This window comes from Myotis brandtii, unplaced genomic scaffold (assembly GCF_000412655.1).
Source record: "Myotis brandtii unplaced genomic scaffold, ASM41265v1 scaffold250, whole genome shotgun sequence".
Classification (NCBI taxonomy): Eukaryota; Metazoa; Chordata; class Mammalia; order Chiroptera; family Vespertilionidae; genus Myotis; species Myotis brandtii.
In genome coordinates this window covers 3,797,578-3,820,296 of record NW_005359478.1, presented here as the reverse complement: position 1 = coordinate 3,820,296, position 22,719 = coordinate 3,797,578, and the positions used below count along the sequence as shown (strand labels likewise).

The following is a 22,719-nucleotide window of genomic DNA, read 5'->3' as shown; positions in this document are numbered from 1 at the left end:
TGACTCAAACCTTATCAAATAGGCTGAGGATTCTCTGTAGAGTCCAGGGAGTGAGTGTCCACTTGAAAAGACATGTAGGCAGAAACATGGGAAAACTTGGTTGTAACAAACTAAATGGAGAGTACAGTGCATTTGTTTGGAGCATGTAAGCATTTAGCATTATGGTATGTGTATGGCAATTACTGAGAAGAGTAAAACCCATGATGGCAGCCTCATTATCCTCCCCTGTAGAAGAGTGGCACTAATGGGTCCTTGTAAATTTTAGTAAAAATCAAAACTTTTTAATTGACAATTAAGACATTTGGCTATGATTATAAACTCAGAGAAAGACATGGGATTGTAGGCTTTCCAATCAGGTCTGAACTTGTTTGTTTGCTTTTCAACATTCGTGCTGATTAAAAATACTTTTAGTTGATGGAAATTTGGGTTGTTTCCAGCTTGGGGCTATTATAAATAAATCTTCTATAAACATTTGAGTACAAGTCTTTGGGTGGGTTATGTTTTTATTTCTCTTGAGTAAAAGTAAAGAGTAAAATTTGTGGGCTATCTGGTAAGTATATGCATGCTATTGGTATGGCTAAACATACAGAAGTGATTGTACAATTTTGCATTTCCACCAACAATATATATGAGCTATAGTTGTTCCATATCCTTGCCAACACTTGGTATGGTCAGTTTTTTTTTTAATTTTTGCCATTCTATTGGATGTGTATTTGTATCTTATTGTGGTTTTATTTGCATTACCCTAATGAATAATAATAACCTTGAGCATCCTTTTCTGTGTTTATTTGTTACCTTCATATATACTTTGGTGATAGGTCTGCTAAAATATTTTGCTTATTTTTTTATGTTGTTTGACTTTTCATTATTGAGTTGTAAATATTTTTATGTCTATTATATAGGTTCTTTGTCAGATACATTTTTTGGAAATATTTGCCTTTTCATTATACTGTTTTTAAATGAGCGAGCCTTTTAAATTTTGTTGGGCTTCAATGTATCAATTATTTTTTATCATTTGCAGATTTTTTTTGTTCAATCTAGGATATCTTTAGCTGAAGGTTACAAAGATTTTCTCAATTGTTCTTTCAGAAGGGTTATAGTTTTAGCACTTACATTTAGGTCTACAATCCATTTTGAGTTAATTTTTCTACATGATGAAAATAAGGGTCAAGTTTAATCTTTTTCATTGTGAATATCTAATTGCTCCAGCACCATTTGTTGATAAAATTATCCTTTCCCCATTGAAATACCTCAGCACCTTTGTCATAATACATTGACCCAATATGTATTTGTCTATTGCTGGACTGTCAGTTCTATCCCATTGATCTGTATTTCTATCTTTTTTGCCAACACCATTCTATCTGGATTAATGTAGCTTTACAGGCTTAAAAGTAGGTAGTGTAAGTCCTACAACTTGATTTTTCTGTTTCAGATTTTATCAGGGGCAATTTTAGATCCTTTGTCTTTCCATATAAATTTTAAAATTAGCTTTTCAATTTCTACGAAAATAAAGCTATTTGACTGGTTTTGCATTGAATCTATAGATTAATTTGGGAAGAATTAACATCTTAATATTGAGTCTTCTAATCCATGGAAATGGCATATATCTCCATTTTATTTGTCTTTTAACTTTCTCTTCACAATGTGTTATAGTTTCCAATGTACAGGTCTTTATAATCTCTCCCTCCTACTCTCTACCCCATCTCTTCCTAGTAAGCATTGATCTGCTTTCTGTCACTATAGATCAGTGATGGCGAACCTTTTGAGCTCGGCGTGTCAGCATTTTGAAAAACCCTAACTTAACTCTGGTGCTGTGTCACATATAGAAATTTTTTGATATTTGCAACCATAGTAAAACAAAGACTTATATTTTTGATATTTATTTTATATATTTAAAAGCCATTTAACAAAGAAAAATCAACCAAAAAAATGAGTTCGCATGTCACCTCTGACACACATGTCATAGGTTCGCTATCACTGCTATAGATTAATTTGTTTTCTATACTTTCTAGTAAGTAGAATCATACTTTTCTGTTCGACTTTCTTTACTCAGTATAATTATTTTGAGAGTCACCCACATTGTAGTGTGAATCAACAGTTCGTTCCTTTTTATTGCTTAATAGTATTCCCTTAAATCAGTGGTTCTCAACCTTCCTAATGCCGCAACCCTTTAATACAGTTCCTCATGTTGTGGTGACCCCCAACCATAAAGTTATTTTCGTTGCTACTTCATAACTGTAATTTTGCTACTGTTATGAATCGTAATGTAAATATCTGATATGCAGGATGTGTTTTCATTGTTACAAATTGAACATAATTAAAGCATAGTGATTAATCACAAAAACAATATGTAATTATAGATGTGTTTTCCGATGGTCTTAGGCGACCCCTGTGAAAGGGCCATTCGACCCCCAAAGGGGTCGCGACCCACAGATTGAGAACCGCTGCCTTAGATGAATATACCACAATTTGTTTATCCATTCACTGGTTGATGGACATTTAGGCTGGTTTTGAGCTATTACATATAAAACTTCAGTGAGTATTGGTATACATATATTTCTTTGAGTTCATACTTTTATTTCTCTTAGATAGATACCTAGGATGGAAAAGTTGGATTTTATGGTAGATGTATGTTTAATTTTATAGGAAACCTGTTATCCAAAGTGGTTGCATAACTGTATATTTCCACCTGAAGTATATGAGATTTTCATTTGTCTCATTACTATATTAGTTCTAAAATTCATATTTTCTTTGACTATGTTAACTAAAAAATCTCTTTTGTATATATTTTAAAATACTCCATATTTGCATATTGACATTTCATCTATGAATTAAAGCCTTTCTAGATGCAATCACTATTTAGGGGGCAATTAAATGTGGTGTTGCATTTTTACTGTATTTACAAAAATTAGTATTTGATTCTATTCTATTCTTGTTCAAAGCTGAGATGTGAGCCTGAGAGTGCAGCAACCATGTTTAGAGTTGGCCCAAGAGAATGGGGCTGGTATGCAGGGAAAGAAAGAGAAGAGAAGAGATACTAGTAAAGGTGGAGTTGAGACAGATTGATAGAATTCAAATCCCTGGCTTTAGCATTTGTTACATGAGATAATATGTTTCACTTTTTGCCTTAAAAGGGGTACTACATGTCTACCTGCTCACATGGTACATCATCTAGTTGATGAGGCCACAATAACAGAAGAATAATAACATACCATCCAATGAAAAGAAAAGGCAGAATATGACATCCTGCTAAGTGATACCCTTCTGCTTCTATTGTACCGCTTCTCGGGCTGAGGCTCCTGTGGTGTTTCTACAGTATAATGCTTCTCCTATTCCTGCTCAAGAGTCTGGAGCTCCTGTGAGGAGTATGTGTATGGTATTTAGGTGGATGGTATTTAGGTAATGATATGTCTGCTTATAAAATACTTGTACAATTTTATAATTTCATGCCTCATTTACTTATTTTAAAACCTTCACTCAGGCTTCATCACCATTAATAAGTTCTCAGATGTGTGTTTTTTTTTAGTTTTTAAGTTGAAAGGTGTTACGTTAAACATGTTCACAGGTCATCTTAAGTGTTTGAAAGTTGCCCACAGATAAAAGATATTCAGATAGTAAACCTTTCTCTTATTGTGAATAAACAGACTGGTTCAAATAAGTATTTGCCTGCCCAAGCAGTCCACTTACCCATGAAGAAACTTCTAGTAGCAAGTAGTATAGTCAAGAATCTCTTATTAAAGCATTGCCATCATATGTACAGATGCGCTCCTACAAATCCTATAGGATCAGAAATCTGATCAACTCCAAAATTACTCTGCTTATGCTTTGTCTTGACAAAGACAAACAAAAGAAAGGTGTAAAGTCACACAACTTCATAGTAACGAAGGACTAACACTTCTCTCTAAGGTTCTTCATCTCATGCAAGGCCAGCAGAGCCCTGTTCAATGCATATCATGGACTGCTGACAAGATCTGTATTTTTGTAATCTGGAAATTCCTAGAAGATAGCTTTTTAACTCTTTCTTTTCCACTCAGGAAAGAACTTAGTCAGATCATCAACTATAAATGCATTTAAAGTTCATGGATCCTGGGGCCCATTGGTGTGATTGAATTTAATAAATATTCCATGTAAATTCCAAGTAGCTAAGAAACTGATTAGCTAAGGTAATGTGAGCATGGGAAATGTGAATGTAATTTTCAAGGTGATTGGCCTTACAGAGTGGATAGACCAATAGAGAAACCAGGCCTATCAGAGCAATGCCTGGGTCTGTTTCTATCCAACCTGACCAAGGCAATCAAACCAGAGTTTTACCACATGCCTACAGATTCTGAATAAATTGCCAGCTACCCGTGCTTCAGGGATTTGAAGGAGACTAGGGCACTTTTTTTTATTAAAAACAAAACAAAACAAAAAACACACCCTAGCTGGTTTGGCTCAATGGGTAGAGCATCGGTCTGCGGACTGAAGGGTCCCAGGTTCGATTCCAGTCAAAGGCACATGCTCAGGTTGTGGGCTCAGTCCCCAGTAGGGGGCATGCAGGAGACAGCTGAACAATGATTCTTTCTCATCATTGATGTTTCTATTTCTCTCATCTCCCTTCCTCTCTCTGAAATCAATAAAAATATTTAAAAAACAAAAAACCATCAAGGGCTGAAATTTTCTTAAAAAAAAACAACCCAACAAAACAAAAACCACACATCAGAGAATTCTATCCAGCTGCATGATATCTCGTGCAAGGGAGACATCTTGTGTTTCTTTAAGCCCAGAGGTTTTCTTTTCAGTAAGGACAGATGGAAGCTTTTCTTCATTATCCTGGATGATCCTTTGCAAGGCAACTTTATCCTGAAAAGCCAAACCCAAGTCTCAATTTGGGCTTCAGATGAGGCGATGTACATTTTTTACCTTAGAATTAAGACACTTGGACCACATTGGCTATGGATGGAACTCTTCAGTCTCCTATTTTTTAAAGTTTCAGGCTTGAAAACACAGAGTACCCTAAAATAGAAACACTAAAGAGAACAGTCATCAATTAATCAGGCTGTGTTAAAAGGTCAAATTAAGTCTGATGAATGAAGCTGGATTTAAATTCAACAAATATGCATTGAGAGTCTACTAAGGCACAGAGCAAGCAAAAACTGTGGTCACTGTTACTTTAAGAGAGTTTTAGCCTAGAGAAAAACAAACATGTATTTTAAACAGGTTGCTTAGCATAATAGACATTAGAAGAAGCACAACACCTACTATAGGACTATTTACAGAGCAGATTTCTGACTTTCCCATGCTTTGTCAGCTCTAGCAGAATTTGGAAAGCCCATGGTTCCTCCTTGGAGGCAGTTCTCTGCAAGCCTGGAAGGGTGTTCTGGCAATATTTAAGTCACTCTCCCTCTCACAAATACCATGGAATGTGGAATGAAAAAGCAGCGTGGATCCCTCTTTACAATTTTATTCAAAAGTGTTCTGGAAGAGAGAGCTGGTATATGGATCAGTATCAACACACTTCAGGCTGAGAAGTGGAAGGAGCAGAAACACAACTGGAAAGTAACAGGCTCGGTTTTCAGAAAGGGGGACTGTCCAGCCCTGAATGGCAAGGGGAAATATATGGCAATGGAATCTGACCTGAAGCCTTTGGAGCTGAAGTTGTAAGCAAAACATAAACCTTGAAGACAAAGTTCTGCCTGCAGAAATCTTATCTTGTGGTGAAGTACTGAGCTGGGCCCAGAAAGCTTTAACCACTCACTGACATGCTAGGGAGAGTTTCTGGCAGGGTACGACAACTTAGAGGCGGCACTGAAAGACCTGGTGTGTTTATATAGTCATGTCCAGTTTACCTGTGTCAGGCAAGAGTTTGACAGGCCTAAGAGAAGGAATTCCGCAGGGTCGCCAGTTATCCGTGCTGCTGGAAACGCCACGAGCCCGGCCAGCCAAAGAAAAACACATGCGCCGGCCAGAAGTAACAAAGTAATGGACTTTCCATGAAAACTATCAGTTCTGGATGATTAGGTTTTTTTAGAGAAACGACTTATGTATACTAGGTACCGTGATCATTAAGACCTTAAACTGATGGCGCTCCTGTATTCAAGGTGGAGGTGAGGGCTGCTGGTGAAGAAATGAAGCATCAATGTAGAGAATTCATGTCCTCAGGTGAGCAGGAAGGCACAAATATTGGGAAAATATACAATAACCTACCCTTTAAAGCATAGATTCATTATGGCACCAACAACCTAGCATGAACATGTAGTTTAGAATGAGAAAAAAGGGCTTAAAACTGTAAATGTGCTTTCTTATCATCTACAGCTGTACTTGCTGTGTCTTGGAAATGGAAAGAGAAGTATAAAAGATTTTCACACACATTAATAATCCCTGAGGGTCCTTAGCCAAACAGTCTTGAGCTGGGATCTATAGTTTACTGTAGCCCATGCACTTCCAAAAATTTTCTTGAGGCTGATTTAATACTTAGATCCTGGAGTTTCAGATTTTTATTAAACCATGTTTTATGCAGTTTATCAAATAAGGTCATAAAAATGTTCAGATACACAGAAAGGTGTAATATTTTGAATAGTATCTAGGGCTGAGAAACAAAACTTCCTAAAAAAAACTGGTGAATATGAGGTACAAGGTTGTAAATATGAAATCTCTAGACCGTAGTACTGCATCTTGCACAAGGTTATTGCCTAGGAAATACTTGTTGGACTGACAGAGGATGAATATTTTCATTAGTAAGTGAGCCCTATGTAAAAGCAGTATTCTTAGTAGTAACCTATTCTATTCTCCCAGGACTAGAGGCATCACTTAGTCCAGGAGTGCCAGATGTCATCATTCAGTAAAGTATTCAACACTCTACCTACCTGAATATTCATGAATCCAGATGCCAAGGACATGTCAGATTATCAATATTCCTGTGAAATTGTGTAGTGGAAACTGTTCAATGTACATTTGGGGAAAAGCCAGTTCCAGGCCTGAATTTCTGATTTTACTCAGTAGTTAGCTGCAGGCCCGTTGTCTTGCTTAGCACACAGTTTCTTATTAACACTGGGAAGTTTAGGTTGAATCTTGATTTGCTTCTCTCCCATAAAGCTTTATTTGGATATCACAGCTGCCAAGAGAGATATCACCTACCCCATTCTCAGCAAGACATCCTGTATAGCTTTCCCATCTTAGATAACTTATCCAAGGTAAAATTTATCTCCAGAAGCCATTCATTTGAATGAATGTCTAAGAAACTATTAAGGAACAGATTCTTGCCATAAAAAGCTTAATGTAAAGACCCATTAGTGAATGATTTGCAGTCTTATCTACTTATAGTTCAGTCATATATACTTGTAGTTCAATTCCATACTGGACAAAGATTTGATATTCCTTATGTATCTATCAAATTGTCAAATGCACACTTAGAAGAATAGAATACTGAATTGAACTGAAGAAAGCAGAAACTGTTTTTGTGGCCACACTGTTCAAAAGCTTCTTATTGCATTTAGGATAAAATCTTAGCTCTTTACCATGGCACACAGTCCCACATGATGTGGCTTCTCTTGGCTTCCTCTCTTGTCTGCTCTCCACCCTCTTAGTGATGCTGCAACCACATGGCCTCCCTCTCTTTAGGACATACAGAGTCGAAGGTCTTGCCTTAAGACTGTCTCACATAGTGCTCCCAGTCCCTCTAAATCCTTTCTGTAATCCTCTCCTTCCCCAGATCTTCCTGTCACTGGCTCTGCCTCATTTAAAGGCCTTAGCCACATTTTCTTTCACCTTCCACCCTGATACACTTCTCCTAAACACCCAGTTTAAAGGGTCTTTATAGCATGCCAATCGCTCTCTAGCATCTCTTCTGTTTAATTCCTTTCTTTTTCTTCATAACACTTATTATGACCCAAAGTAACTTTGTTTATTTGTCAGTTTTCTGTTTCCACCAACTGGACTGAAACCACATTAAAGGCAGAGACCTTGTCTGTCTTATTCCTCACTTATATCTGGCACTTAGTGCCTGGCACATAGAAGGGGCTCAATACATATCTATAGACAGACAGAAACCAAAATGGATAAAAAAATCTCTGTTGTGGGTAATTGGATCCTAATGTTGAGCCTGTGAAGATAGGACTTCAGAATCCAAGAAGGACAGTCTACACTCAAACCATGAGGGCACAACGCCCAGCTCTAATGTCCACAAGTCACCTTCTGACCGGTTCATCTAACCCAAGCATGTCAAACTTACAGCCAGCGGGCCACATACCTCATTTGAAACCCAACCAGTCTCTGCTTCTCTTGCCCTATTTATCACTCAGATCAAGCCTTTAATCCGGCCTCTCCTATAATTCCTCTTGGATATTCTGGAGACAGCACATGAAAAATGGACTCTGTCCACGAGAACCAACACACAACCACTCTTTCACCAAAGCTCCATTTAGTCTCCTGTGTGTTTGAACTGGCTGTTTGTCAGGGTTCAGGATACTGGTCACTCTCAGAACAGGAGCTTTGCATCCAATTGTTATAGTTGCTTGTGTCTTAATCAGTAGCTGTTTTAAGTGGTTAGAGCTGCATAATATTTGGCTTAAACCACTGGCATCAGTGGAAGGAAAATGGGAGGATGGGAGGTCAGTCACTCTGTGGTTGGAATAAAAATATCTAGGTCCTGCCCTAACTGGTTTGGCTCAGTGGATAGAGCGTCGGCCTGCGGACTGAAGGGTCCCAGGTTCGATTCTGGTCAAGGGCATATACCTTGGTTGCGGGCACATCCCCAGTGGGGAGTGTTCAGGAGGCAGCTGAATTGATATTTCTCTCTCATCAATGTTTCTAACTCTCTATCCCTCTCCCTTTCTCTCTGTAAAAAATCAATAAAATATATTTTAAAAATATATATAGGTTCAGTGAGGCTGAAATAAATGAGACTGTGACGGGATGAGTGTGCAGAGCAACTGAGGAACTGGGGAAGGGTGGTTATGATATTTGGCAACAATCAAGGAAAGAAGAAGAAAAGTGTGCAAAATAGATGGGAGAAACAAGGATCCACTAACCAAAAATCACATGACTTGATGGATAACACTACTTCATTTCACTGGAAACTATTTTATGGTAGGCAAGCCTTGAAGTGAGAGTGGTTGATTTTTTGTTCTGTGTAATCAAAACATTTTGACATTATACCCACAAAGGATGTGGAATCCCTGACCCCAGCTGCTGTGTATACCAACTATCAGTATCATAAAGGTGACCTTTCATACTTCCACATGTCTTCAGAGCTAATATCTGCATGTAACTTAGTGATTCAACTATGATGAGACAATAGCAACAAGTGCAAAATAATGTTTGTTTTTGTTTGTTCTAATGCCTTTTTTCCCCTTTTCTTTCTTTTTATAACCTCTTTAAGAGAACCTGATGGTCAGAACCTCAAGTGTGCTTGTTCAGTTATTGTGACATGTTTATCTGTTTCCCATGAGCAGGAGACAAGAGTGTTAAGTGTTAAACATGTAAGGGAATGTTTTCTGACCCCAAAGTGGGATGCCTGTATTCTCCTCACTCTGTGCCGTGGAAACAGGAAAGGAAAGCCATCTGTTCCCCATCCAATAATTATGTCTTCTTGATCTACCTCTTAAAATTACATAGTTATTAGAAGGCTCTGCCATCCATTTCCTGTTTACTAAGACACCTGTCATATGAGCTTTGCATTCTGAATCAATCAATAACTGCTAGTCTATGGGAAAACAGACACAGCTTTTCTGGATCATTCTCAAAGATTGACAGTTGAGGAGTCAAAATTGCTAAATTCTTATCTTGTCTTTATCATTCACATTCAGTGATCTGTAAAATGGTAATAGTATCATCTACCTTGTGGGGTCGTTGTATGGCTCAGGTGAATTAACATACATAAAGCACTTAGAAAATAATAACCATGCTGTGAATATAAGCAGGAATTAAAGAAGCTTCCAACTGATATATGGCAGTGGTCTCTATCAGAAGTTCATACAGCCACATTCATCAATTAAGAAGCTTCTTCATGCCCAGCTGGTGTTGCTCAGTGGTTGAGCATTGACATATGAACCAGGAGGTCACAGTTCAAGTCCCAGTCAGAGCACATGCCTGGGTGTGGGCTCGATCCTCAGTAGGGGGTATGCAGGAGGAAGCTGATTGATGATTCTCTCTCATCATTGATGTTTCTATCTCCCTCTCCCTTCCTCTATCTGAAATCAGTAAAAACATTTTTTTAAAAAAAGCAGCTTCTTCATGAGTTGGTAAATCATTTACACACATTTTGTATGGACTATGTCACCTATTCCTAGGTCAGAAGTTATATAGTGCTTTTCTAACAATTATGAACTTTAGTTCATAATACCAGGGTGCAAAAAATGGCACATACATTTGTTCTAAATAAAATTTAATCTGTTTCAATCAGGATGGTAGAAAATAAAAATTCAGGCATTTGAAATATTGGTAGGAAGCAATGGGAGAGGAAATCTCCCACCTCCCTGCTATCATTCAAGAACTATGAGAATGTTAGGCAGTCTAGAACATTTGGAGTGTCTTTTTGTCATTGGTCAACATGGATCATCATTGTTATGTTCATTGTCCAAGCACACTCATGCCCTTAAAGGTGGGCAGCCTACTACTTCCATAGCAACGTTGGGTTCTAGGGATTTTGATAAAGCTGGGTGTCCTCATATATCTCAAACGATCTCCTTGGGAATACCAGACAACCAATGCCTTCTATGTTACTGCCATCGCCCTGGGCCATTGGAAAGGATGAGGCCACTGATCGTGGCTACAGTTGTCTAAATCAGCAGTCGCCAAACTTTTGGACCTCATGGACCACCAGCGGTCCATGGACCACCGGTTGGCAACCGCTGGTCTAAATTGAACCTAGGAAAATGGAAATTTTGTATTTTGAATATGAAGTCATATTAGTCCTTCTATTTCATAAATTTATTGAGCCCTTTCCTAGGTGTTTGGGGGTTTACAATGTCTCTGGCCTTAACAATCTAGCAGACGTCAAATTTTTTTTGGTCAAGTTTATATAATTTAATCCTTGAGTCAAGACCATTCTCTGTGGTGAAAACACAGGACATGTTACATATTCCTGTTTGACAGTTGAACCAACTGAAGCTCAGAAAGGCAAACGTGATTCACTGAGGATCGTATCCAGTCAGAGGAAGTGCTAGAAGTACAGCTGAAGATTGAACCTCTGTACTCTTTACATTACTCCACTCTGATCCAGGAAGGAACCTTGAATAGATTTGGTCTATCAGCCAGTAGGTGGGAACAATTTGAGTGTGGGGGATCCTTCCCTAAAGTGATAAAATAAAGGGGGTTTCCCAGCTTCACACCTTGTAAGCATGGCACAGCATGTCTGAGAGGCTGCCACATTATGGTATGGGGGTAGACAGCTCTCAATTCAAATACTAACCCCCAATAGTCTAAATGTGACTAATCGCCATATGCCTCCATTTTCTGGGTCGCTCTGATGACCTACCTTATAGGACTGGTGGAAGGAGTGAGTGAGATGGTGATATAAAATGTACAGTCCTGTGCCTGGCACCCTTACCTACAGGAGGTGCTCCAACAACATTGATTCCTGTGTGTGGTGTAGTGATGACCATAGCTATCTTCTAAAAACATTAATCCCTCCTCACCAACAAACACACATTTTACTCAGTTTGTGCATTCAAAAAAAAAAATGTATCCAGTACCTACTAAATGGGAGTCTCATTGCTGGGAAGTAGGTATACAAATGTAAGTCATGTCTAAACCCTGCCTCAAGGAATTTGCCTTCTGTGGCACTTGGTAAGGCCTTTCTCCTCCTAAACTCTTCGATTTTTAGGGAGGGAAGGAGGCTGGGAGATAGGTACTCAGGAGCAGTCCTTCTCCACTGCCAGTTCAAGAGGTGCAGAGGGAATGGGAGCAAATTCTCTTTGGGATTTCAGGCCCTCAGGCCGAGTGGTGGGCTTGAGACAGAAAATGGGATGGTGCCTGCTCCTCTTATGCAGCTGAGAGAGTCGCGTCTAAAGGGGGCTCTTATTTCCAGTCTTTTGTTCCCTGACATTTTCAATTTCCATCACATGAGCATTTGCCAGTCATCTGCTTTGCCTTTATCTCAAAATTAATTTCCTGGGAACATCTGGCCCGAACTACAAGGCTGCCCTTCCCAATGGGCTGTTCCTCATGTGGTGGAGTTGATGACCACACTCCTTTTGCCCTGATGTGCAGTGAGGCATGGGGCCTGAGTGGCTCATGTCTGTCCAAGTCCCCTTCTCTGAATGCAGAGATACTTCATACTTCACTTGCCTTTTTAAAAAATCCTCACCTGAGGATTTTTTAATTGATTTTTTTTCAGAGAGAGAGGAAGGGAGAGAGAGGGAGAGAGAGAAACATCAACGGTTGCCTCCTGTAAGTGCCCCGACCCAGGATTGAACCCACAGCCTGGGTTTGTGCCCTGGCCAGGAATCAAATCCACAACCTTTTGGTGTATGGGGCGACACTCCAGGCAACTGAACCATTCATCCAGGTCCTTCACGTCCATTTTTACTTCAAATTAAACTAGCCAGACTTATGGTAGAAGAAGGTGCTGAGATTCACTGGGACATTTCTCTTTCTTTCCTCCAGAGAGTTCAGGCAAGGAGTTCCAAATGGACCTCAGAAGGACTCTTTCTAATTCACTGTGAGCACCCAAAAAAAGTGACAATAAAGTATCAAACAGTAAATACTGGTGATACTGGTGTGTGTGTGTGTGTGTGTGTGTGTGTGTGTGTGTGAGAGAGAGAGAGAGAGAGAGAGAGAGAGAGAGAGAGAGAGAGAGAGAGAGAATTAACAGGGATCATGATTGCCCTGTTTCAGAGTAAAGCCATTTTTACTCAAGAAATTTCAGAAAGTACTCCAAAATAAATGTGAACACATACACTCTGAGCAACCAAAAGCATTTTCTCAGACTACATGTCTCCTGAGGAAAATGTGGAGTTTTTGCTTCTGGCCAGACTGGAACCTGTCCCTATGCCCACCTCACTTTGCCAAAGCTTTGATGCTAAAGAAACACTTCGCTATTTCAAACTCCAACCCAGAATAGCAGACATTGTGGTGGATGTGTTTCACTTTCATGATATTTCTAATTCACACCCACTCTCTCAAACCGCACTCAGTACGAGGTACATACCACAGTCCATTCCCATTTTTCTGACCACCAGCCCCAGCCCCCACCCTACAAGTCATGAGCCGGACTTTTTTGTTTCCATCAAACTTCCTCCCCATTCACCATGCTGCAAGAGCTCTTAAAACTTCAAATCTTCTCCAAACCATTTCCCACTTAAACTGGCAGCGAGATGGCCTTTTCTCAGCTTCAGAGTTCCAAGGTAAAACTCACAACTTCACCACATTGCAAATGACAACAACTAGGACCCTTTGGATGTAAGCATTACTTTCTCAAGAGCTGAAGCCTTTTTACCAACCATCACATGTGTTGTCGTAGCATTCTACTCACTAAAAATAAGAAGGTATTGTTTCTCATTCGGCAAACAGCAAAACTGGGATCCCTCAGCATGATCCAGGAGGAGGCAGGGCAGGGAGAGAACCTGCAAATTCTCAAAAATAATGATCTATGTGTCCCAGGCCCAAAGTTTCCTTGGATTCTACGGGATCTCAGTTTTCACTGCTCCACATGATCATGGAATTTTCTTTGTTCTTATTCTCAAATGGATGTTAAAAATTATTTTAAAAGATTCCATCCTCCCAATCATATATCCATTTCCTTCCAAACACATATTTTCCCCACCAGACTGCTAGGGCAATGCCTGAAGTTCTGACCATGGGGGTTGGAGGTGAGTGGAATTTCCTGCTTTCTCCTCCTCTGCCCTCTTACTCTGCTCCTAGCAATGAAGGAAACTGATATTTTTTCATTGTCTAGTGCATGATATACCTGGTATTTAATTTCATTTAGTATTTATAACAGCCTTCCGTTTTTACTATGGTATTATCTCCCCTCAGAAGGACTGAATGCTTTCTCTGTATCTCACAGTGTACAAGATGCAGGGCTGAGCTGTGAACCCCTGGACTCTCGTTAGTTTCAAAATTTATACATTACTTCTGCTTTTTTCCTTTCAAGTTTGTTCCTGATGTTCATTTTAAATATATGTAGGACATACTAATCTCCTTTGGATAGATGCTCAAAAATGGGATCAATGAGTATTTTTATCCTGGCTTTTAATTTTTTTGTTTTGTTTTGTAATTTCCTAAACATTAAGTTGGTTGAGTTCTTACTCCAGAGGCTGGGACCAAGATGAAAGTCAGGAGTCTGACTTATTTCTTTAGGAATGTATTCAAATCATACAAAGCTATTCATTGACTTGGCCTTTCTCTACCAAAGACCTTAATTTAGAATGGTTTGATTTTATTACTGATGATTGGGAGAGTTTATTGCATAGGAATAAACTATATGATCCCTTGGAGAAATATGAAAGTCATCACCAGCTGAAGTGATCCATGAATAAAATGAGTGAAAAGCATGCTAGAGAGGAAGAATCTATAAGAGAGATTATTGTTGGAGATAATAACATGTCTTAGGCTAGATGTCATTTGGTCCCTGAACTTAAAAATAAATCTTGTTTTTCTCTCAATCTGACACATAATCATTTCAGAAAAAAATATGTATAGACTAAAAAACAAATTAAACACACATAACTCCATCCACCCAGATCTAATGACAATAGACACCCTGATCTATGAACTTCCAGTACTCTCCTCTATAGACGTAATTTACAGAAATAGAATCATACATCTTTAAACTTGCTTTTCTCATTAAATATTATGAATACCTATTGATATCAATAAGGAACCATTTATAGCATAATAATTAAGACCTTCTAGTATGATATTATGTGCCATAACTTCCTTAACCATCCTTTACACAGTGAGACAGTTTCTAACTTCTCAATTTAAAATAATGATACAACCCTAGCCGTTTTGGCTCAGTGGATAGAACGTCAGCCTGCGGACCAAAGGGTCCCCAGTTCAATTCTGCTCAAGGGCATGTACCTGGGTTGCAGGCTCCTCCTCAAGCCAGAAGCCTGGTCAGGGCTCCTGCAGGAGGCAACCAATCGATGTGTTTCTCTCACATCGATGTTTCTTTCTGTCTTTCCCTCTTTCTTCCACTCTCCCTAAAAAAAAAATCAATGGAATAAAATCGTGATAGAGTGACTGCCATACAGATGCCTTTAAATGAGGAGAGGGGCAGGGAATGAGAGATAGCAACACATGTCTGAAAGTGGAATTGTTTATTAAATTAAAGGTATTAGAAATGTCAAAGGTTTTGATAGATTTTCCCAAATTATTTTTCTGGAAATTATACTGACATACAGAGCAGTGTATAACTGTGTTCATTTCCCTAAATCCATAGATTGATGGAAATGCATGCCATTGTATCTTTCTTAGTATGCATTTTTTGATTAGCAATTATGTTGAATAATTTTTTCTATTGCCAATATGTAGTTTTTAATTTTGTAAGTTACTTATCATTTTTTTTTGCCCACAATTTTCTACCCTGGTATTAGTTATTCACTTACTGAATTTACAAACTCTTGTTATTTAAATATACAAGCTGTCCCAAAAAATGTATACATGCTTTGAATAATGATTAATTCTAATGGGTTAAATCTGAAAAGAAATAAACATTGGAATTAATAATTATTCAAAGTTTATATACATTTTGGGGATCACCCTACATTCTAATTTATGTTGCAAATATTTTTTCCAATTTGTTGTTTTTGCCTTTTAATGTTTTTATAGTGTTTGATGTAGCAAACGGAAATTTTACATTTCATGGTATTTCTTTATTTGACTTTTCCCTTTGGTTTTTGAGGTCTTTAAATCAATTTTTGAAAGTCCGACCGATAATACAAAAGATCTCTAGAAATTAATTCAGAATTTTCATGCATCTCTGCTTAGATACTGATTCTTAAACCATGCTTCCATGGAACACTATTTTTCCACAATTTTATTTTAGTCAAGATGTTGTGCCACTAAATATGAATAATATCAGTCTTTCCAACTTTTTAGAAAACTTAATTTAATGGGATATCTTTCAATTCCAAGGTTTCCAAACACATTTTTTAAATATTTGGTGCTGATATTTGCCTTTATTACTATCTTATAAAATCTGGTGTCATATTATATATTCTGTTATTTTAGATTTAATATGTTGATATTAAATGGTGTTGTACAAAGATCACTATTACTTCCAGATGTTCTACCAACTGACAAGTTGAAGGATCTCTAGTGTATGGTATATGTTTGCTGTAGTTAAAAACTGAGAGGGAAATAATATTCACAACACATTAAAATTGGAAAACTAAAGACTAAGAATTCTGTTATAACTGCTAATCGCTCTCCCTCTTTTCTTTAATATCCCATGCCTTGATTACAGAGATCACTGAAAAATGTATTCATTGAATCTCATTGCCACATTCTTGTGAAATTAGAATTTTCTGATGAGCTCAAATAACTTTTCTAAAGGAAAGATGCCTTTTTAAACTACAAAAATTATTATTGACATTAGAAGTATAAATGGGACAAGAACACTTCTTTCTTTCTTTTTTAAATCCTTCCAGAGGCAGTCTTTATTGCTGTACTGGGTCTGTGAAGAATATATACTAAGGCACCTCTTAACTGTCACTCACAAATAGAAGCTTTGAAAATATGCACCTATAAAATGCATGCATTTCCTGAACTGGTAGCTGCTTTATTCAACAGACCATTAAAAGCCCATTTAGAGGTCCTCTCACAAGCTCATGTGCACTACAGGTACTAAAAGCTGGTGAACCCAGGATGGTAAGAAACAAAACAAAACAATAAGTTGGACCAACATCCACTAAAATTTACAGACAAAGAAAGCTCTCTCCCCAAACCTAAATTTCCTCCAACACTAACACTCTCATAAAGAGCAGGTAATGTGACAAAATCGACCCACTTCCAATCTCCCAACCAAAGTCCAACACTCCTCCTGCCCTCCAAGTATCAATCATCAGGAAGGCAAGGCAAATGAACTTTTAATCAATAACAGCTACTGTTTCTTGTACCGGGACTGTTTATGATTTAAAAGGAGAAAAAAATTAAATTGATCCTGATGTGAATGTTTTCCCTCTTGAAGAGAAAAAAGCAACACCCTGTGTCAAAAAAAAACCCGGGGAATGTATTTTCACATGTTTATAAAATATATTAGAAGAAAATAAATTTGAAATTGTTTTTGTCCTTATTAGCTATAGACAGAAGAGTAACCGCATAGGATGCTACAGATGATGTCATGTTAAACAAATGCCTTCAGTCTGTGCCTTTGCACCATTGTATTTCCTGGCATTTATCCATTGCTATAGATCAATAGAGCCAGAAGGAAATTTAGTGAACATCTGTCCAGAGATGGCTAACTTGGGAGCCCTGTCACTGGAACTGTTTAGGCAAGAAGATGAATCAGATGGGAAGTGTAGCGGGAATTCATACAACAGAAGGGCTTTTAGAGCATATTAGTGGGTGAAAATGATTGTATATGGGAGGCTGATATGTAGAACTTACAGTAGTAGGTCTGATCTGGCTAAAGGTACTTGCTCCTTTCCTTATCCATATCCAAAAGGCAAGCCTTGCCTGGAATCTCCAGGATTTTGCTGAAAAAGTTTGTAAACTCCAGTATAGGATACCTTGAAGGCCACCTGGGTGTTCTAATTCTTCCCTCAGTGTTCCTTCCATTCCTCTAGGCTCCGTCCATATAGGTCCAACTCGGCACCCCAAATCTTATACTACTGGTAGTCAGGTCTTCCTACATCTTGAGTCTCACTTTAGCCAGGGATAAATCAAACTGGACCCTTTATGAAGCTTGCTGTATTATTTTGGCATGTTTGCACAAACCAGACTTAAACGAAGCCCTCTTTCCCTTGATTGGGAAAAGCTACACAGGCTTTTGCCCATTCTTAAAGAGTGATGTGATTGGTGGAGGTGAGGTAGGTAGGGAGGATGATCATGGGAGTGCTTTCTTAACTGTTTTCTTTTAGTGTGCTGAAAAGGAACAAATCAATCCTGTCTTGCTTATTTATAAAACTTTAACACCAATGGTGTGGGGAGAATTAATGAGACCAGGCACGAGGAATGTGGAAATTTTCATTTCTAAACTTCTGGCACACAGACATGCATTAATGTCTTGTAGCTTTTCAAGGGCATTGAAGCAATGAGTTTTTGGCCTCTTACAACTTTGGGTGGAGAACTTGCATTTGCACACGATGACTCACCACTGTCACTGGCATCCAGGGGAAGGACCCAGCAAAGAAGCCCACAAATTTGAAGAAGCAAGATACTGCACCCTCACATGTACCTGTTAAAGAACATAATGATAACTGTCGACCCGCAGAAGGGAAAGACCATGTGACTTACAGGGTGCACTTAATCTTCATACCACCTCTGTGAAGTGAAAACTTTCTGCACATTACAGATGAGGAAATTGACTCTCCAAAGGATCAAATGACCTATTAAAAGAAGCATAACTCATAATCAAGCGAGCCAAGGTTTAAATTCAGGTCTATGTCTAAATCCCAAGTTCTTCTCATTTTTCTGAGAAATACTTTCCTGGGAAGTGGAGAAGGAAGTTAAATCTATATTAATTACCATAGTAATCATCAGTGTATAATAAAAGGTTTGATGTCTGTCAGCCACAGTAACCATGCTGCACATCAGTGTTCTTCTGCTCTGGAACCCACTTATGAATAGCTGATATCCTCAAAACTCCTTGAAGACCTGACCACTGTCATCTCTGCCAGGATAAAATTTACAGGATGGTCACAATAATCACTTGCTACAGTTCCAGAAGGTGTATCCCAGAATGCTTTGCAGACTTGCACCAACTCTCATACTGCAAATATGTGTCCTTTCCACTGTCTTTCTGATGCCATGTTTTTAGCATTTTGTACTTTTTGTTGGTGATTTCATCTGCTTAAAATGGTCCCCAGGCACAGTGTTGAAATGCTGTCTAGAGTTCCTGAGCATAAGAAGGCTGTGATGTACATTATGGGAAAATATGCATGTTAGATAAGTTCCATTCAGGCAGGAGTTGCAATGTTGGCTGTGAGCTCAATGTTAATAAGTCAACAATATATAGTAAGGTGTCTTTAGATAGAAACACACATAAAACAAGATTGTTTCCATTAGCTGACAGGTAATGAGGGGAAGACTTCTGTTCTGTCAGTAGCTGGGTCAGTGGGCCAGACACAGAAGTAGCTTCACACTCCTGAGTTCTCCGGACTTGGTTGTCACATTGTTTGGGGAAGTTTATGAAGCTGCTTCATCTGCATATTTCAGCATCTGTGAGATGGAGTTGTAATTTCACCCAACACAGGGGAATTGAGGGGATTACTACACAGCTGTAAGTTAAGGTTTTGAAGAAAGTCTGCTTTTTTAGAATCAAGAGACTATAAAATAACAAAATTTTTTATTATTAATGTACAGTTGATTCTCATTATTCATGGATTCTGTTTTTACAAATTTGGCTACTTGCTAAGATTTCTTTGTAACTTCTAAATAAATATCTGTGCTGCTTTCATAGTCGTTTGCAGACATGTACTGAGCAACGAAAATTTGAGTAGCTTTGTGCACTCATTCCCAGCTGAGGTCAGACAAGGTGGTGGGTACTCTGCCTCGTTTCAATTCTCATACCATAAATATGTGTCCTTTTCACTGTCTTTCTGATGCCATGGTTTTTGCATTTTGTACTTTTTGTTGGTGATTTCACCTGCTTAGAATGGTCCCCAAGCACAGTGCTGAAATGCTGTTTAGAGTTCCTGAGCACAAGAAGGCTGTGATGTATATTTTGGAAAAACTAGAGGCCCGGTGCATGAAATTCGTGCGTGGGTGCGGTCCCTAGGCCTGGCTGGCGATTGAAGTACGAGTGTCTGGTGTGGAAGGGCAGGTCCAAGCTGACCTCTGGGCCCTAAGCAGCATCTGGGCCCCTGAGCGCCATGCGCCACCCTCTGCCTGAGTCATCAGGCCCCCACCAGGCTCCCTCAGCGCCTGGGAGCCGGGCGGCGGCTCGGCCCCTTTGCAGCTACCACTGGTCGCCTTCTGCAGGGCGATCGGGCCCTGCTCGCACCTGCCTTGGCCTGGCGCCTCCCATTCACCTGTTCCACCATCCTGTCATGGTCCCACTCTTGTCAGGGCTCATCAGGGCCAGCAGCGCCTCCACTGCTGACCGCTGCGTCACCGAAGCCCGCCATGTTATGCCCTGCCCCCTCGTGGTCAGTGCCTGTCATAGCGAGCAGTCGAACTCATGGTTGAACTCGCAGTCGAACTCCCATTCAAGGAGACAATTTGCATATTAGACTTTTATTATATAGGATAGGATATGCATGTTAGGTAAGTTTCATTCAGGCAGGAGTTACAATGTTGGCTGTGAGCTCAATGTTAATAAGTCAACAATATATATTAAGGCAGCGGTTCTCAACCTGTGGGTTGCGACCCCTTTGGTGGTCGAACGACCCTTTCACAGGGGTCGCCTAAGACCATCCTGCATATCAGATATTTACATTACAATTCATAACAGTAGCAACATTACAGTTGTGAAGTAGCAACGAAAATAATTGTATGGTTGGGTCACAACATGAGGAACTGTATTTAAAGGGCCAGAAAATTGAGAACCACTGTATATTAAGGTGTCTTTAGATAGAAACACACAAATTATGTTTTCATCAGTTGATGAAAATGTTGTGCTCAGAGGCTCACAGGAACCTAACCTTGTATTTCCCCTAAGAGCAATGGGTTACATTTGCTAATTCAGTTTTCCCAGCTACTTAGAAGACATAACTCCTGCAAATAATTAGAATCAGATGTATTTATTGTTGGTTATCCTGACTTTTCTCTTAGAAAAATCACTTCCAGGGATAAAGGAGAGTTTATTCATCATTTCATCCAACTCAATTATTAGAGAAAATGAGAGTATAGAGTTGTGACTTGATCTTGGTTTCTAAGCAAGAATTAGGCAGAACTTGGATTAGAACCAGGTGTCTTGGTCCTCAAGCCCATCCCTAGACCACCAGACCACACTGGTTTTCCTATGTAAGCATGGGGAAAGGGACTACTTTGGAAGATATAGGTTAGTGGGGCGACATAAAAGAATGGTTTCCCACGTGGCTTGTGCTGTAGCTTCGCGTCCAGCAGTGTTTATTCCTTTAGTGATGTGAAGATAGTAGAGTGCATCTCGCAGGTACCAAAGCTTGAAGAAACAGGTGCTGTGCATTATATTGTGGGCAGCGTTTTGATATGTGGCAAAAGCCCTCTGAACAATATCAGGATGGAATGAGATCAACATTTATAGGAAAGAAAATTGTTTTAAAATCTTCACTGTTATCCTAGGCATCTTTTGTTTGAGATTAAGCTAACCAATCTTGGAAGCAGCTAATAAAGCTTTGTTCTTTGATACATTTTCCTCTGTATTCTTGAGGAGCAAGCAGAAGTCATTTTAAATTGAGGCAAGAGAGATTTGGGTAACACTTAAGCCAAACTAGGGGACTATGAGAAAGATGAGCACAGGGAGTGACATCCTAGAGATCTTGGAGAAACATAGAAGTGACCGCTTTTCTTGAATGATGTCATTAAATTGAGTGAACACTTGAGGATCTACTGAGTGCTAAGCATTTTGCTTTGTGCTCTAATGCTCATCTCTTGAGGTCTCTGTTATGATAAAACCATTATAATCCCCAAATTTATTTTCATTGCCAATCAGTTTGTCCATTATGCAATAACAACAATAAATAAGTATAATCTATTCAAAATCATAGTCTGTTTTTTAATATAATGGCTTATGTTTTAAATTACATTTTCCAATTATGGTTGACATTCAATATTATTTTGTATTAGTTTCAGGTGTACAGCATACTGGTTAGACAGTCATATACTTTAGAAAGCAATCCCTCAATAAGTCCAGTACACACCTGGCACCATACATAATTTTTGTAATATTATTGACTATATTCCCTCTGCTGTACTTTTACATCCCCAAGACTATTTTGTAATTACAAATTTTTGCTTCTTAATCCCTTCACTTTTTTTCACCCGGTTCCCCAAACTCCCTCCCCTCTGTCCAACATCAGTCTGTTCTCTGCATCTAAAATCACAGCCTATTTTGTCTCTAATCTTTTTCTTGGCACCTTTCCTTTTTTTTCCCCTCAGTATATACTTAAAAATATCTTTCCTAGAAATACAAAGAGCCAAAAAATTCCAAGTGGCTTCTCAGTATAGAAAGTTAGTGTCTGAAGGTGAGAGCCTGCAGTCCAGCTCCTTGGGCCAGGTCTGGAGCCAGATCAACCTGATGTGTCTCTTGGCACATGGACACTTCTGTTTATTGCCCCAGGGCAATCATGAAGTAATGTAGCTATAAGTGGAAGGCAAAAATAACCCAATCTGTAAGTGTGCAGAAAAAGTGTGGGGTAAAGTTAGAGCAGAAGCTTGCATTATTTTATCATCAAGTTTTCTTCTAGTCAAGTACAATTTGTCAAACAGCATTAACTACCAAATGCCACTGGCATCACTTTGTCAGCAGATTTCAATCTTCTGCGGAAAAAAACAAACAGAGAGAAGGAGAAAATTATCAATGAGCACTTACTATGTGTCACATACTGCTCCGGACTCTTCTATATGTTATCTTATTTAACTGTCATAGAAAACAGTCCAGGTAAATGTTTTAATCTAAATTTTATAGGTAAAGAAATGAAAACAACGAGATGA

The 22,719-nt window shown here is 38.8% G+C and overlaps 2 long non-coding RNA genes across 2 annotated transcripts in view; both read left to right on the top strand.

Annotated features, from left to right (window-relative positions):
* The window catches only part of LOC106726330, a 194,482-nt gene that overhangs the window by 51,356 nt on the left and 120,407 nt on the right, over nt 1-22,719 (top strand). The window lies entirely within an intron of this gene.
* LOC106726333 lies at nt 11,149-22,227 on the top strand. Its single transcript, XR_001362390.1, has 3 exons — nt 11,149-11,238; nt 12,586-12,640; nt 22,218-22,227. It is a non-coding gene; the product is annotated as an uncharacterized LOC106726333 (long non-coding RNA).